This window comes from Spermophilus citellus, assembly GCF_964194105.1.
Source record: "Spermophilus citellus genome assembly, contig: SCAFFOLD_217, whole genome shotgun sequence".
Taxonomy (NCBI): Eukaryota; Metazoa; Chordata; class Mammalia; order Rodentia; family Sciuridae; genus Spermophilus; species Spermophilus citellus.
The window spans coordinates 365,107-379,819 of NW_027672999.1; the positions used below are offsets into that span (position 1 = coordinate 365,107).

Consider the following 14,713-nt stretch of genomic DNA (forward strand, 5'->3'; position numbering starts at 1 on the left):
AAATATTACTGTGACTGTGCTGTCATATTTTACTGATTAAAATTTTACCTAGCTCTTAAAATTAATTTTAATAGACACAATTAAGGTAGGATACATTTTTGAACAGAAAAAAAAGAGACAAACATAATACAGTGACAGCACCAATGCCACACAAGCACCACTCTAAAAGCAACCTAAAACACAGAAAACAGTCTTATTGTTGAATCTCAGGCTTTTTTTTTCCTGAGCTCTATGTTGAAAGTTACCACAGATTTGATAACATAAGAAGAATGAATACCAGTGCCGAAGGCATCATAAGCATACTTACTAAATTATTATGTTATACCACCTGGGATATTACTGAAAATGTTTAGAAGCCAAGTCCTTATAACTATGCAGTATAAGAACACCTTTCCCACCATCATAATTAGGAATATAAATTGCATGCATTTTTAATAACAGCTACCAAGAAATTTTATTTCCAAGTCTTTAAGTCTAAAGTGGCACAGTGTTTAACAGCTCTTTCGTTCCTCCAATCTGTGACTGCCAACTAGCAAAGGGTTCCCATGCTGGTAATCAATTGGCTTCTTAATAAGGTAGCTACAGAAATTACCTTATTTGATGGAATATTGGTACTTTGTCCCCTATTGATAAAAAGTATGTCTTTTTTGTGGGGGAAGGATGCCAGAGATTGAACTCAGGGGCACTCAACCACTGAGCTACATCCCTAGTCCTATTTTGTATTTTATTAGAGATAGGGTCTCACTGAGTTGCTTAGCACCTTGCTAAATTGCTGAAGTTGGCTTTGAACTCGGAATTCTCCTGCCTCCGCCTCCCGAGCTGCTGGGATTACAGGCATGTGTCACTGCACCCAGCCAAGAATACGTCTATTTTATCTTCCCTTTCCTACTTACCCTATTTTGTTTGAATCATTTAGTGAAAAATTTGTGATAAGCTCTTTTTAAAGTTGTGAAATTTAAGGGTAAGCAAACTTCAAACACTATCTTGACCAGCATCATGGTTTAAGTGGCTGTTCTTGTCCTGTGATGTCCAGAGTGGTTTACCAATGATGGTTTTCTAAGTTCCTAACCTGTGGACACTGCTGGTCACTTGGCTGCAAGATTTAGCTGTGATCAGAAGATAGGACCAGAAAGATAGGCCCACTGGAGTGGATGAATATTAAGTTGGGGCTTTCTGTATTAACACAAAAATCCAGGTGTTTTAAGTTTTGCCTTAAGTTCTGAGGTCTTCCCTTCTTAAGGTATCCTAAATTTATTTTTTTTAAAAAAACAACTAAGTGTAGGGTTCAGTATATGACACAATGAGTTAATTAACCTAGAGTTCCTCTACAGAGTAAAATACTTGTTTGCAGAGGAAAAGATTTTAGTATTGAGAAACTATGGGGCAGAGAGTATTCCCATGTTTGTGCTAGGTTGGTGACATTAGGAAATATGAGTCTAAAAGACAGCAGAGTAGCTTCTGGAAAGTGGCTTATAAATGAAGGGGAAAAAATGGAAATTTGGGGGTATGTGTTCCTTTAAAAAATAATACTTGAAGCTACAAAACATGCTGAAAGGAATCAGGCTATCTGGTATAAAGAGAGCTCAGGAATTCCCTGGAATTTCCAGTCAGGGGACAAGCAGCATCAGTGCGTAGCATCTTGGTTGGCCAATGGCAAAAGCTCTATGCATGGCCACCAGCCCCATTGTCCAACAGGTGAGATGCTGAAATCTGACTGATGGAGAAGGCAAGAACATTGGGAGAGTATTTATATATGACAATAGGAAAAACTCACAGTAAACTGCCAAAACAAGCCTGCAGTTTTGCACTGGTCTTGTTCATCTGCAGATTTTGTACCTAGTGGATTAGAAGTTTAAATACTGACTAAATTAAAAATTGAATCATCTTTTTTTAGTACAAGCTATGTATCTGGATATCATAAATCAGTATCTAATAACTGCTTTAATATGCTTGATTATTAGTTAAATTTCTGGAAAAAAGAAAGAAACAAAGACAGAATAAGCATGCACAATTGAGGTGCATTAGATGGAGTTGTCAGTGTTGGACATCCTTTGAATGCTGAAACAAATTCCCTTGGTGGTAGATATTATTCCATCAAAAAGAATAAGTACTGTAATGGTATTTTAACAGGCCACTGAATTTAGCCGGTTTGAAATGCATGGACTCAATTAGCTGTTGATAGGTTCTTTTCTTAGGACAGAAATTATTGTATTTAATAAAACTGTGAGAATTAATGCTAATGATGCCAGTGGCAGGATAAACACAGCTTATGTCAATGTAAACTTACCAATTTCTGCTTCTGCTTAGCTACAGCAGCGTGGAAAAGAAACAAAGAATAACAGAGCATGCATGTTATTGGCTTGTCAAAGGACACAGACAGTCAACAGGACTAGAAATGTGACACAGTGCAGTTGAGCGGGTGGACAACAGGAGCTGGGAAGTTCATGTTACCTTCTTAAAGAAGGGCATTCTTTTCTCTTTGGAGTGGGGTGACATTACACTGTTTGCACTGGGCTTAGGGGAGCGGTGGTTTGCTGGAATATCATTTTCTTCTGCATCTAAGCCAGTAGCATCTATGTCTATAGCTATATACAGACAAACAATTCAAAAATCATCAGGTGGACAGGAGAGGAAAAACAGGTTATAAAGAAAATAAAATGAAACCAAATAAACTAACCACTGTAAAAGAGCTATCATAAATAAGTGTTCAACACAGTACACAAAGAAAGTAAAATTTAAAGGTACAGCACATTAAGAACACAATGTAATCAAATCTGATAAAGCTGAAAGATACCCTTATCATATCTGTTTGCTTGAGCAAATCTATTCCATGTTAGATCTCTTGAATATTTTGAGAAATGTTTTTAATTTATAGTTTCAGATATAATGTTGCTATTCTCCACATAGATTATATAAAACTACAGTACAGAACATTCTGCTTCACTTTGTACAGTGTCTTAACCCAGCTTTTAGATAATAGGCAACTATATTGAAAACTTAACAGGATTTGCCTCATATTTCTAATTTTGTGGAAAATAGGGGCCATGTGAAAAGATTTACTACAATTGCAACAGGCATTTGAGGGAAAGAGAATAGAAAATCCTCAATCCAAACAGCACAGAGAGGGATTCAGGATAGACAGGATTAAAATAAATGGCAAGTGCACACTCAGAAAGGCCTGATCAAAGACTAATTGGAAAACACTGGATCTGATGATATCCCAATGAAGTCAGTCTAATAAAAACAATAAGGCTTGTGGTGACTTATGAAGCCACTGGTTATAACCCATTAGGCAGAATGGAGGGCACAAAGACCTAAGATAATAGGTCACTGTTCTTTTCCACTGTACAGTGAGGGTTTGGGATTGTTGCTTGACATCCTTCCATTTGAAATCATTCAACATAAAAATACTACTCTTAAAAAGTAGCAAATGGGAAAAGGATGCATAATCTCAGAGTTTATAAAAATGTTTCCACACGTAATTATGATACAATTCTTTCAACTATAGAAGCACTTAAAAATAAGAGGGTTGACGTTGATATAAGATTTAAAGGCTGAACTTAGAGTTTATGCTCTCAGTAATAACTCGGCAGGGCAGGACTCAACCTAGTTCTCCCATTGCAGTAAGTCCATTCTTGTCCCTATACCATGCTGCCCTCCAGTTCAGTCCTTCTCAATCTGGGCACACACTTTCAATTCCTTTTGCTTCTTCAAGGGGGTCATGTCTTTGGTATCAGGATTCAGGAGGGTATCAAGAGTTGAGCTCAGTAGAAAATTATTTTATAGTTGAGATTAGATCAGGAAGATGAAAAGAAAATTTACTTACCATGTGGGAAAACACCATATCATACATGTTAGCCCTCTAACAAAAACCACAGTACTTTCAGATTGAAGGAATGATTTACCATTTGGAACAACAGATTGCTTGGTGTTGCAACACATATACATTCCTGTGACATACAAGCTGAGTTGATGCTCACAATAGTCTCTTTTAACCTTCCAAAGAAGGGGAGATCATCTTATAGGCATGTTATTTTTCAGTTTTGTGGTTATTAAGGATTTTAGATCATTCAGCCATTTGGAAATTAGGATCTCATTTAATTTTTCTGTTTCATTTGATAAGGTCAAAAACCTGTGATGGAGTGAATACCTGGCACTGTTTGTACAGTGTTACAAATACCAGTTTGGGCTTGCATAATAGATCAGGTACCGTCTTCTATCAAGGGAAAGTAGTAATAAACTAAATTAATTCCACATATTTACCTAGTAAATATGTCTTTCTTTTTACTGTCTATGCATATGGAGTAACTAAAAGGTTCAGTGTGTGGTGTGCCAAGAAATTATAAAATGTGCCCAGGGCTTTGAACCTACCCTGGCTTTTATAGCACACTATGGTTAACCCTTTGCTCATATAGGTATGTTTCATTATGGGGTTTATTGAATGATTATCATGGGAAAAGTCTGAAAAATAGAAAGTTTTGAGGAATAATTTTTCTGGAATCCTAAAAAGGAAGACTATTGTTAGTACTTTTCTGGACTAAGGAGAGGATCTGGGCCATTATTTCATTGTTCCTGTAACAGGTCTTAACCAATATTAAATACATTTCCTTTCTGGCCATAGATTTACACATACTCTTTCTTTTTTTCCACCTCTTATTTGGCTTAGTAAGGCTCCAATCAAGGGACAGTTCCCTCTGAATGCCTTTCTGAAACTAAGGGTGCCCAATTGGAGGTCAAAGTTGATAGTACTCTGGGATGGCAAATTTCATGAACTGAATTTTATGCTTTGCCCACTAAACCCTGTCTGCTGTAATCATCAGATGAATTTGTTTTAAAAGGAAGAGTGGAAATGCATAAATGTTGTGATGTGCTCAGATATTTGGCTACCCACACACATAGCCTGAGTGAGGACTAAAATTTATCTTTATTTCAACACAAGGGCCCCATATCCCAAAGAGACAACTTTCCAACTTACTGGTTCTGAATTTAGTTAACTTAAGTCTAAAAGCATTTGGGTTTTCTTTATAACACTGATAATTCAAGAATATGTGGTCACTTTCAGAACACATCAAAAAGAGAATCTTTTTTTCACAGTTCTGTATAGTATGTTGGATTCACATGGTTCTCCTTTTACTAAGAGATGTTACTGCTTTTTAAATTCAGAACTGTATTTCCATACCTTGGCAAACATTAATATTTAGTTGGAAAAAATACTTTGAAAATAGCTTTTTCAGTCCTCCTTAGTAGCATTTATGTTTATATATGTGCATACATGTATATGCATGTATGTATGTAATTATGTACAGAGCCTTGGGAACATTTTTTGAAAGGTATATTTTGTTTTATCTCAGAACTTGGGTCAAGGTGAGCAGAGCTCAAGGGTGATGTGTCTACACACATGCAGGTGTGTGGCGTACTTCCCCATTATGCAAATGTGAAGTAGAAAGTTTTCCTTTCCACACCCTTGAGAACATCCATGCACATTTACTTCAGTCAGATGCTAATATTCCTTGGTCTAGCAATGATTGAGGGGAATTATAGATAGGGCCTCTGAGAAACAAAAAGATGAAATTATAGGCCAATCCACACTTGATAATTGGGGTAGTTGTTCCTGGATCCTCTAAAATTTTCTGAAGGTTTACCTTAGATCTATTGAGCTATTGATGTAAAAATTACCACAAAAAAGATATGCTTATTATTCATTTCACAGTTGATCACATCTCCAAGCCAGTCGGTCAAATGTTTTATTCTCTTGGTATTCAGAGAAGTTATTCCAAAGTCCTGTGTCTGTATAAAACTTTGGTGAAGTTTAAAGTCATCTTTATTTTATTATATTCTTCATGGAACTTATTTTTAGTAATGATAAACATATGACTATAAAATGAAATTTTATTTTACATATACACCAACTTATTCTCCAAAATGCATGCACTGGTTTTCATTATATGGCTAGAATGATTAGATGGCTACAGTCTGGTTAGAGGAAATGAAAGAACTGTACTGGCCAACAAAAGAGGGGCTTTATCACAATGTGATGTAGCATTTTTTTCCATCTTAAGAGCCTAGTAGCAGTCCTCAGGAATCCTGGAGATATTCTTTTACATATATAGGAAATGTATGAGTCTATGTAGGAATCTGTACAGCTTCACACATTTGAGTGGAGCAGGATTAGGTTCCTTTCTTCTGTGCATTCAGGGAAGACCTTCTTCCTAATGCTCAAGGGAAGATACAAGCCTCACATAATAGCTACAGTAGTTTAATCTTCCCTTCAACCACCCTGTTACTTCATTTTGAGCATCTTAGAATTGCTGCAAGTTATAAGCTCATTGCTTTTGAAATCAATATGCATCCTAATTTCTCAATGTGTTCAGATTTTACTCACTTAAAAAGAAATCTGTAGTTTTTGCTAAATCTCTAGTTTCTAAAAGCTGTCCACATTCAGGAACTTGGTATGATTATTAATAGAAGAATCGTGTTCTTAAGACACTGTAGTCAGAGTGCCGACAGTTTCTTACTTTTCTATAGATGCATAATTCTCTTTATGATTTTTTTTCTCATTTCCAGCTTCTTGGAAATCACACACAAGATCATTTTGCTATAACACTCTGGCAGCCAATCCTTATAATCCTACTGACCCCCAGTTATGTTGTATAAAATCCAAGGCACTGATTATGAGCTTTCATGCTAAGACAGTGAGTGTTCTATTGATATAGAAATGTAAGCTCTACTCAAAATGCTAGAGTTGCCACATAAAACAAAATACACTTAAATTTGATTTCCAGATAAAAACATTTTTTTAGTTTAAGTAGGATCCATAAATTTTCAGTGTTAAGTATTTCCCATGAAATACATACTTAGACTAAAGATTATTTTTGTTTACTTGAAATTTTCAGCTTTAAATGCTGTCCTTTATTTTGTTTAGCACTTATAAGAATAAATCCATTGCTTTGGAAAAAATAAGTAGTGTTACTCTGCCTACAAGAGTTTTTGTTGATATTTCTGTGCATTGTCTATGTCTTCCACAGAGCCTGTCTAGTGTTTCTTCTGAGAAGCTGATCACTCCATCTTCACTTAATTGTCCATTCCTCACTCTATTCTAAAGTTTGAATGCTATGTTCTCTTTTTATTTAATTCTGAAGCCCTACAACTCACACTATGCTGTGATAGTTGGTGGGCATTCACTTCTTTATTGCTATGGTCATCTATAGTAACTCAGAGTAAATTGACACACTTTTTTTTTTCACCCGAAGCCAGAAAAAGTTCTCCAAATTCTTGCTAACTCCACAAGTTAGTTTTTTATTTAGTTAGTTTTGATTTCTGATATATCTTAGCATTTGTAGGATTGACAGAGTGATTCAGTGTATGTGAATTCATGAAACTAGATCAGACTGGGGGAAGCATGAAATGCAGTATATACTGTTCAGCACTTATCACCTACTTACCAGATGATGGAGGTGTAGATTTTCTGGAACTAGGAACAATGTCACCCAAACTGGATGAAGAATTTCCTCCTGATTTACTGAAGTAAAGCAAAAACTCATATTAAATCTGATACTTATTTCAGATTCTAAAACATTCATACAGCTTAATAGACATGCTACTTGATTGTATTTTTATTGAACTTTAAAATGTATTTTCTTTTTTCTTTTTCTTTACAAGAATGTGAACAGTAATTTCCTGGTGGAGACTCTGGAGTACTTGAAATGATTATGTGATGGTCTCTGTTCACATTTTCAAATCCGAGATTTTATTTTAAAAAGCCTTCAGAGAATAGAAGCAAACTAGGATAATTTCTGCAGGCTTCAGGTTCTCTAGCCAGATCAGAAGTGACTAAACAACAGAGACTTCTTCTGCTTTTTTTTTTTAATTTGGAGGCCTTCTGAGTTAGTGAATACAAAGAATATTATTGCTAACACCCAAGTTGAATGTTTTCTTCTTGTTTAGTTCCAGCTCCTTTGTCTTAGCTTCATTATTTTTACTATACTAAGATTCAAAGTGCTCAAGCCTTCATGGGCAACCTATAAAAGTAAAACAAAGCAATTTTAAAGCTTGCTAACCTTTCACATGAAAAAATGTGAAACAGAGTACTTTATGATTTAATCAGCAATTAGTACCCAGAATATTTCATAAGCATAGTTAATATGGAGAATTAAACTGGGTTAATTTAGAAATGATCTGAAGAGCATATCCTTGAAAACCACCAAATTCTAAAATTTGATAGAAGATACATTTCTGCATCTTAGAACCTTTGGAGCTAATATTAAAACAATAGCATTGGCCGCTTGGTGGCTCATGTCTATAATCCCAGTGGCTCGGAGCTGAGGCAGGAGGATCACAAGTTCAAAGTCAGCCTCAGCAAAATCAAGGTGCTGAGCAACTCAGTGAGACCTCATCTCTAAATAAAATGCAAAATAGGGCTGGGGACCTGGCTCAGTGGTTGAGTGCTCCCGAGTTCAATCCCCAGTACCAAATAAAAAAGCATTTATGGTTTTCATCAGTGTACAAGAACGGCAATAACATATTACTCAAATTCACAAATGAAGATGGCAATCAGCATCTTTTTCTTTAAATATTTTTAGTTGCTGATGGGCATAGTACCTTTATTTTATTTATTTATTTTTTTATGTGGTGCTAAGGATTGAACCCAGTGTCTCAAATGTACAAGGCAAGCACTCTACAGCTGAGCCACAACCTCAGCCTGACAAGAAATACCTTAAAAGAGGACACAGAATTTGGGCAAAATGATCCCATTGCTTAATGTTTATTATGCATGAGCAAGAATCTAGTTGAAAGAATTCGTCACAGTGTCTGTGAATCAAAGGGCAATATTCACTATATTAATGTTATAGTGAATATTAATATGAAATCTCAGCAACAGTAAATAATAAAAAAACTGAATCATTGCTGTTATTCTAGCATTTTCATATATAAAACAAACATGACATATCAAAAACCTATTAAGTAACTACCAGGGGGGCTCTACATCTATTTTAAGTTTTTAAGAGATACTCCTTTATATTTAATAAGTAACCAGACAGTATGTAAAATTAGTAAGAAGTAGTATTTATAGAGGCAGTTTCTGGCAGTTATGTAAGGACACCTATTACCAAAACCAAAACATTTTCTTCCAGAAGTTTATTGTATTTTCTTTTTCTAAAACACTAAGTATAATTTCAGTTTAAGTGTGGGTTTATTTTACATTCTTTTTGCAGTTTAATAGTCAAAATATTATTTTAGCTGTGTAGTATTTTGACAGGTAATCCTCAGTTAAAATGTCCAGGATGCAAATTTGCCCTTTACTTTTTTGGGGGGACGTGGGGAGGGGTACCGGGAATTGAACTCAGGGACACTCGACCACTGAACCACATCCCCAGCCCTATTTTGTATTTTATTTAGAGACAGGGTCTCACTGAGTTACTTAGCACCTCGCTTTTGCTGAAACTGGCTTTGAACTCATGATGCTCTTGCTTTAGTCTCCTAAGCCACTGGGATTATAGGTATGTGCCACAGCACCCAGCCAGTCCTTAACTTTTACTTGTATAAAAAATGCCGAATTTGTAAACCACATCCAAGTGTAATCGCCTTTTCTGTCCGTTTTGATAGTTTACTGGAATTTTGAAACACTGCTCCAGACTCTGTCTTAATTTTTTTTTAATGTTAGGAGACAAATGAAAAAACCTACAAAGGCAGGAAGTGTTTTTATTCACTTAGGCAAGTTTGTGTTTAGAGATGGGGCTGAATCCTGAGAACTAAAGGAAAGATTATACTTCTATCTGAAAAGTTAACCCTGGAATTAATTATAAGATGCTATGAACTTGACAGTTGTAAATGCTACTTAATGAGGATGGCTATTCCAAACTGACACATTCCATTTCATTTGTTGATACTTGGGTAAAAATATCCTTGCTGACATTTAAAATGTTATCATTGACAAAGGAATTTGCATCATCATATGAACAAACAAGACATAAAGCATAGAGAAACAGAAACCAAGCTGTCCAAATTAAACTAAAATCTTGCCTGTAGCCCATCCTTCATGTGGGGAGAAGTTTGTCATGTATGTCCTTGGACTTGTCTGCATAGGTTTCAGTTTAAAATTCACCACCTGTCTGGGCAGCCCCCTAGTGAGTTGTCCAGTGAAGGGTAAATAACCTCAAGCCTGCTAGGAAGGATTATTCAGCCCCAGCCGATTACATAACTCACATAATCGCTATCTGCAAAGGCAGTTTTAACTTGTTTCATACCTAGTATCTCTTTAAATACTTAAAAGTGGATAGAACTGAAAATTGAGTTTCTTAGGTGAAAATGAAACTAACAGATGACAAGAACTGCTATTTGCCAATCATGTCTGAGACTGTCATCTCTAAAACATCTCCCTGCCATGCCAGGCAGCTAAAGACACTCAGATTAGTCACCACGGCTGCTCTGTGCCAGAGTATTTTCAGCAAATGATTAGGACTTCAGATTTCCTCTGCACTGAAGCTGGAATTTAATACTGTATGACCTTAGCTATTTTCATTAATGATCATATTTAACTTTAGTTCTCTACCAAATGGGATGAAGTTTTTAAAATGCAGTATTTATGCTATCAATAGACCATATCACCAGGCTACTTTCAAATACATAAGACTGTAGAATACAAACAGTATATATATGATGTTATACTCTGAACTTTTTCACAAACTCTTGACATTTTTCTCATACCTGGAGTAGAATTTCCCTTGCTTGGCTCTCTGCTCATGCTGTAGCCTCATGTTTTCTAGTTTAACTGGGCTTGGAATGAATCTGATTTCACAGCCTTCTTTAACCAGTCGCCCTATCCACCAGTCATTATTAAATTTCTAAACACAAAATCAGAAGTGTTAAAATCAGAAGTTCAAATCTTTGAATCCTTTTTCTTCCACATTAACCATTTTCAATGGAGAGAGAATGTGACAATTACAATGAACTATGCCTTAAATATCAAAACTCAAGAAGCCCTTAGGTTTATGGGTTTAATGCGTTTGGTGTGTGCAGCAGTCCATTAAAGGCTTTACGCTTTCTTCTTTTGCTCGGTGCTTGCTGGCTCAGATTCCCCCTGGCCCCCGGGGCTTGGCGCCAGCCCTGGTTTCTTGTGTGCACGCCAAAGAGGCCAGCTCCCAAGGCCTTGAAAGATTTGTGGTTTCTGTTTTCATATTTCAGCCTATAACGGTCATGTGGGAACGTCCTGACCTGCTTGGGTCTGATAAGATTCCTGGTTGAAGGCTTAGTATGAGTCGACAAGAACCACCTATTCCCCTCCGTCCTTGCTCCCGCCTACCAGTAACTTTCCATTCTGTCTGCAAGAAATATATAAGTATGAGCTGAGATAATAAAGTCAGTCTTCCCTGGATGAAGAACCTTGGTGTCCTGTGAACTCTTTTAACCCCGACGTCTCTCGCCGGACTCGGTCCATTTCGCCGGACGCGGCAGGTGCTGCCTTTACGATGGGGTAGAATTCTGTCACAGTTGCTGTTGTCACCATGAGTAGGACAGGCTTTCTAGGTTCAGAGATTAATAGCTCTTCCTAGTGAAAGACCATCAGGAACTAGGAAGAATTAGAGATTTTTCCCTTAAATAATCAGATTAACTAGAAGAATTAAGAGTGAGATAAATACCGGAATCTATCTGAAATATTTTGTGTTTGTAAAACTGCACAAAGGTAAATTTTGCTAACAGAATTCACACATGATTTTTCTTTATGTTGATGCTGATACTTTATCTCCTATAGGTAGAATATTTATCTTTAGTCTGTATAATTTAATTTCATTTTCCTCAACTGAATAAGTCTATTCTGGAACACTTCAAAAAAGAATATTCATTGTTTTCTTTTTCTTTCCGTGGTAGAAAGAGATTCTCCTCTGAGCACTATCCATCAAGAGGAGACCTTATGTTACTCTAATTTCTTGTTATAGTGAGGTTCTAGGCACACTACTACTTCTGAAAACTTTTTCTGTCTTTTCTATATAACCAATATTTTATATCTCTTTTATGTTACTTAAATGATAGTCTTTTAATTGGCACTTATTACCTCTTTATAATGTTTAGTGCATTGATAAGTTAAATTTACATATGTAAAGTGTTACACTATGACATATGTAAAATGCTCCAATTGTAAATCCCTCCAGATCCAAGAAAAATATCATGTGCACACACACAATATTATGTAGGGGGACTTTCTGTCACTTAATAAAATGTCCCACATAGCAGGCATTTCATACATGTTGAGTCCAAACAAAATTTAAACATAAGGGTGAATTGTTCCAATTTTCACATTATATTGTTATTAACTGACAGGTAGAGACATATGGCATAGAGGAAAATAATTTTCCTAATATCTCTTTCTTGCCTCACTGGCTCCAACTTCTGCCATTCTCCCTTTCACTACAGAAATTTAGCACTCAAGGGGGGAAAAGGGCACGCGTAATCTGAGTTTAGACATTGTCAGCAGAGAAGAAGAGTCATGAATTCTGGAAATTATTAAACCTTCCCCTGATGGCTAAACTTCAGACATCAGAAAAATCTACACATAGTCAAGGTTAAACCTTAAAAGAAAAAGTAGAGGTTAAGCATAAAAAAGGATCATCTACTGTAACAATTCCTGATATCTGGGCCACAGAGCCCAAGGGAGCCCTGAAGTTATTGCCAGAAGCCCTTGATTCCTTTCCACTTTAAAAATGTACATTTATATCAGAAAAACTTGAGGGTCATTGATTCAGTGTATATTATACAACTGCAGCTGTATACTCAGGCTATTTCACAATAATAAGAAATGAAAAATGATGTTTCAAGGTGAAAAATAAAACTGATAGAAATTAAAATTATTTTCCTTACTTCCTTAACATGCAGAAAATCTTTTGCTTCAAACGAAATGGCCATGCCTGGCACTGGAACATCATCTTCATGGGCTGCACTATAGCTGACATTTGTCTGAACTGCAAATGCAACGGGTTTTGTCTAAGGAAGAAAAGGAAAAAAAATTAAGGAAAGAAACAATCGCTCCCTTCCAATCTTCCCCATCAAATAAAAGACACAATGAAAAACTGTTGCAATCATTTTCTTCCCCTTTTGTTCTTTATCACATTACAACTTGTTTGTATCCCCAATGCATGAAATAGTTCTCAGCTATATACCACCCATTTTTGAACTAGAAAAAGGCCATTGTTCTCTTTGAAAGCACTACAAGTAATAAAGGTGAAGATGATCTGAAATGAGTGTTTACAGAATAACAGCTTATAGTAATTGGACATCAGGAATCACAAACAGGAATACAAATGCCCAGTTCATTAGTTTGGGAACTGGAAAAGACAGAGTTTGCCTCCCTACCCCTACTTTAAAACATCTAATATAATTAGTAAAGACATGATTTCTAAAGACATAATATTTTGACAAAGGATCAGAGAATATATGTAACAACTTTAACACTATTATTCATGGCTACAGGGAAGTTTGAAAGTGGTGACCTTTCATTCTCTTTTCCCCCTTGAGTTCACTCAGCCACTAAAGATAACATTAATTAAGTCATCCTTCATTATTTGATGTCTTGAGAATTCTCAGATAAGCAAGTACTGCTGATAGAGGGCAAATGCTTATCCTCAAGATGAACAAAGTAAGCAAGCTCAGAAAGGATGAAAAAGGGGTATTGTTCTAACTGGTATCTGTATTTCACATTGTGGACAAGTGGATGTTTTCTGAACAGTTTTGCCCTACTCAACCAGTGCCCATCTGGACCTGCCAGGAAGGACAAGGGAGAGTAAAGTAGAGATCTGTCTTATTTCTGAAAAATCCACAGTTAATCTGTGCTGTTACTGTCTGGGTTGGGGACTAAGCTAAGAGTCCTACTCAGGTCCACTCACAGTTTGCATAGTAGGAAAAGAGGCCCACACTCTGGATATAGGCACAGTAGACACAAAGTGAACTGAAATATCTGACAAGCCAATTTTTGGTATCCATTACGAATTTTAATGACACAAGGGCTACTGCTCCTTAAGTCGAAATTTAAAATACATGCTTATATATGTGTATATATTTTTTTTAATTTGTAAAAATAAGTATCACCCATAGTTCTACCACTGAAAATCTTTTTAAATTTTTTTTTAGTTGTAAATGGATCTTTTATTTTATTTTATTTATTTATTTATTTATTTATTTATTTATTTATTTATGGTGCTAAGGATCGAAGCCAGGGCCTCACACATGTCAGGCAAGTACTCTACCACGGAGCCACAACTCCAGCCCCCTGAAAATCCTTGATAGCATTATGCTACTTCCATTTTTTTCTTGGAATTTTCCTAAATATGTAAATTTTATTCCAAGAACAATAATCATAATATATTTCATTTTTATCTAGTTTTTAATTTGACATTTTTCATGTGACATATTTTGCTATATACCAAAATAAATATATAAGTAAATGTTTCCCCACATTTATTCCTCCTCTTCTAAGGCCCAGCACAAATCACTTCCTTGTACCATCACTATCTTTAGACTGAGATAATTAGCACCTCATAGAAATTAGTGGATCTAACTGATTTTTGTGGCATAAACATTTTGAGGTCAGTAGCCATTTATATTCTCATCTTTCTCTCCCCACTCACACCCCCTATCCCTAAAAAGGAAAGCAATGTCCCCAGAGCAAGAACAGAAGTCAAGAAACCTTGGCCCAACAGAGGCTTCCTGGGGACACAGAACAGAG

At 36.0% G+C, this 14,713-nt stretch overlaps 1 long non-coding RNA gene and 1 pseudogene across 3 annotated transcripts in view; one reads left to right on the top strand and one right to left on the bottom strand.

Moving 5' to 3' along the window:
- LOC308640270 (voltage-dependent L-type calcium channel subunit beta-2-like) overlaps nucleotides 1-12,971 on the bottom strand; it is a 31,996-nt pseudogene extending 19,025 nt beyond the window's left edge. The window contains exons 1-4 of the transcript in view: nucleotides 12,853-12,971; nucleotides 10,705-10,841; nucleotides 7,443-7,519; nucleotides 2,452-2,585 (exon numbers count right to left, since the gene is read on the bottom strand). The product of the transcript in view is annotated as a voltage-dependent L-type calcium channel subunit beta-2-like (transcript). The remainder of the gene's footprint in view (nucleotides 1-2,451; nucleotides 2,586-7,442; nucleotides 7,520-10,704; nucleotides 10,842-12,852) is intronic.
- The window catches only part of LOC308640271, a 31,447-nt gene extending 18,443 nt beyond the window's left edge, over nucleotides 1-13,004 (top strand). For both annotated transcript variants that reach the window (XR_014020206.1, XR_014020207.1), the window contains exon 4: nucleotides 12,868-13,004. This is a non-coding gene — a long non-coding RNA (uncharacterized lncRNA). The remainder of the gene's footprint in view (nucleotides 1-12,867) is intronic.
- Nucleotides 13,005-14,713: the final 1,709 nt, after the last annotated feature.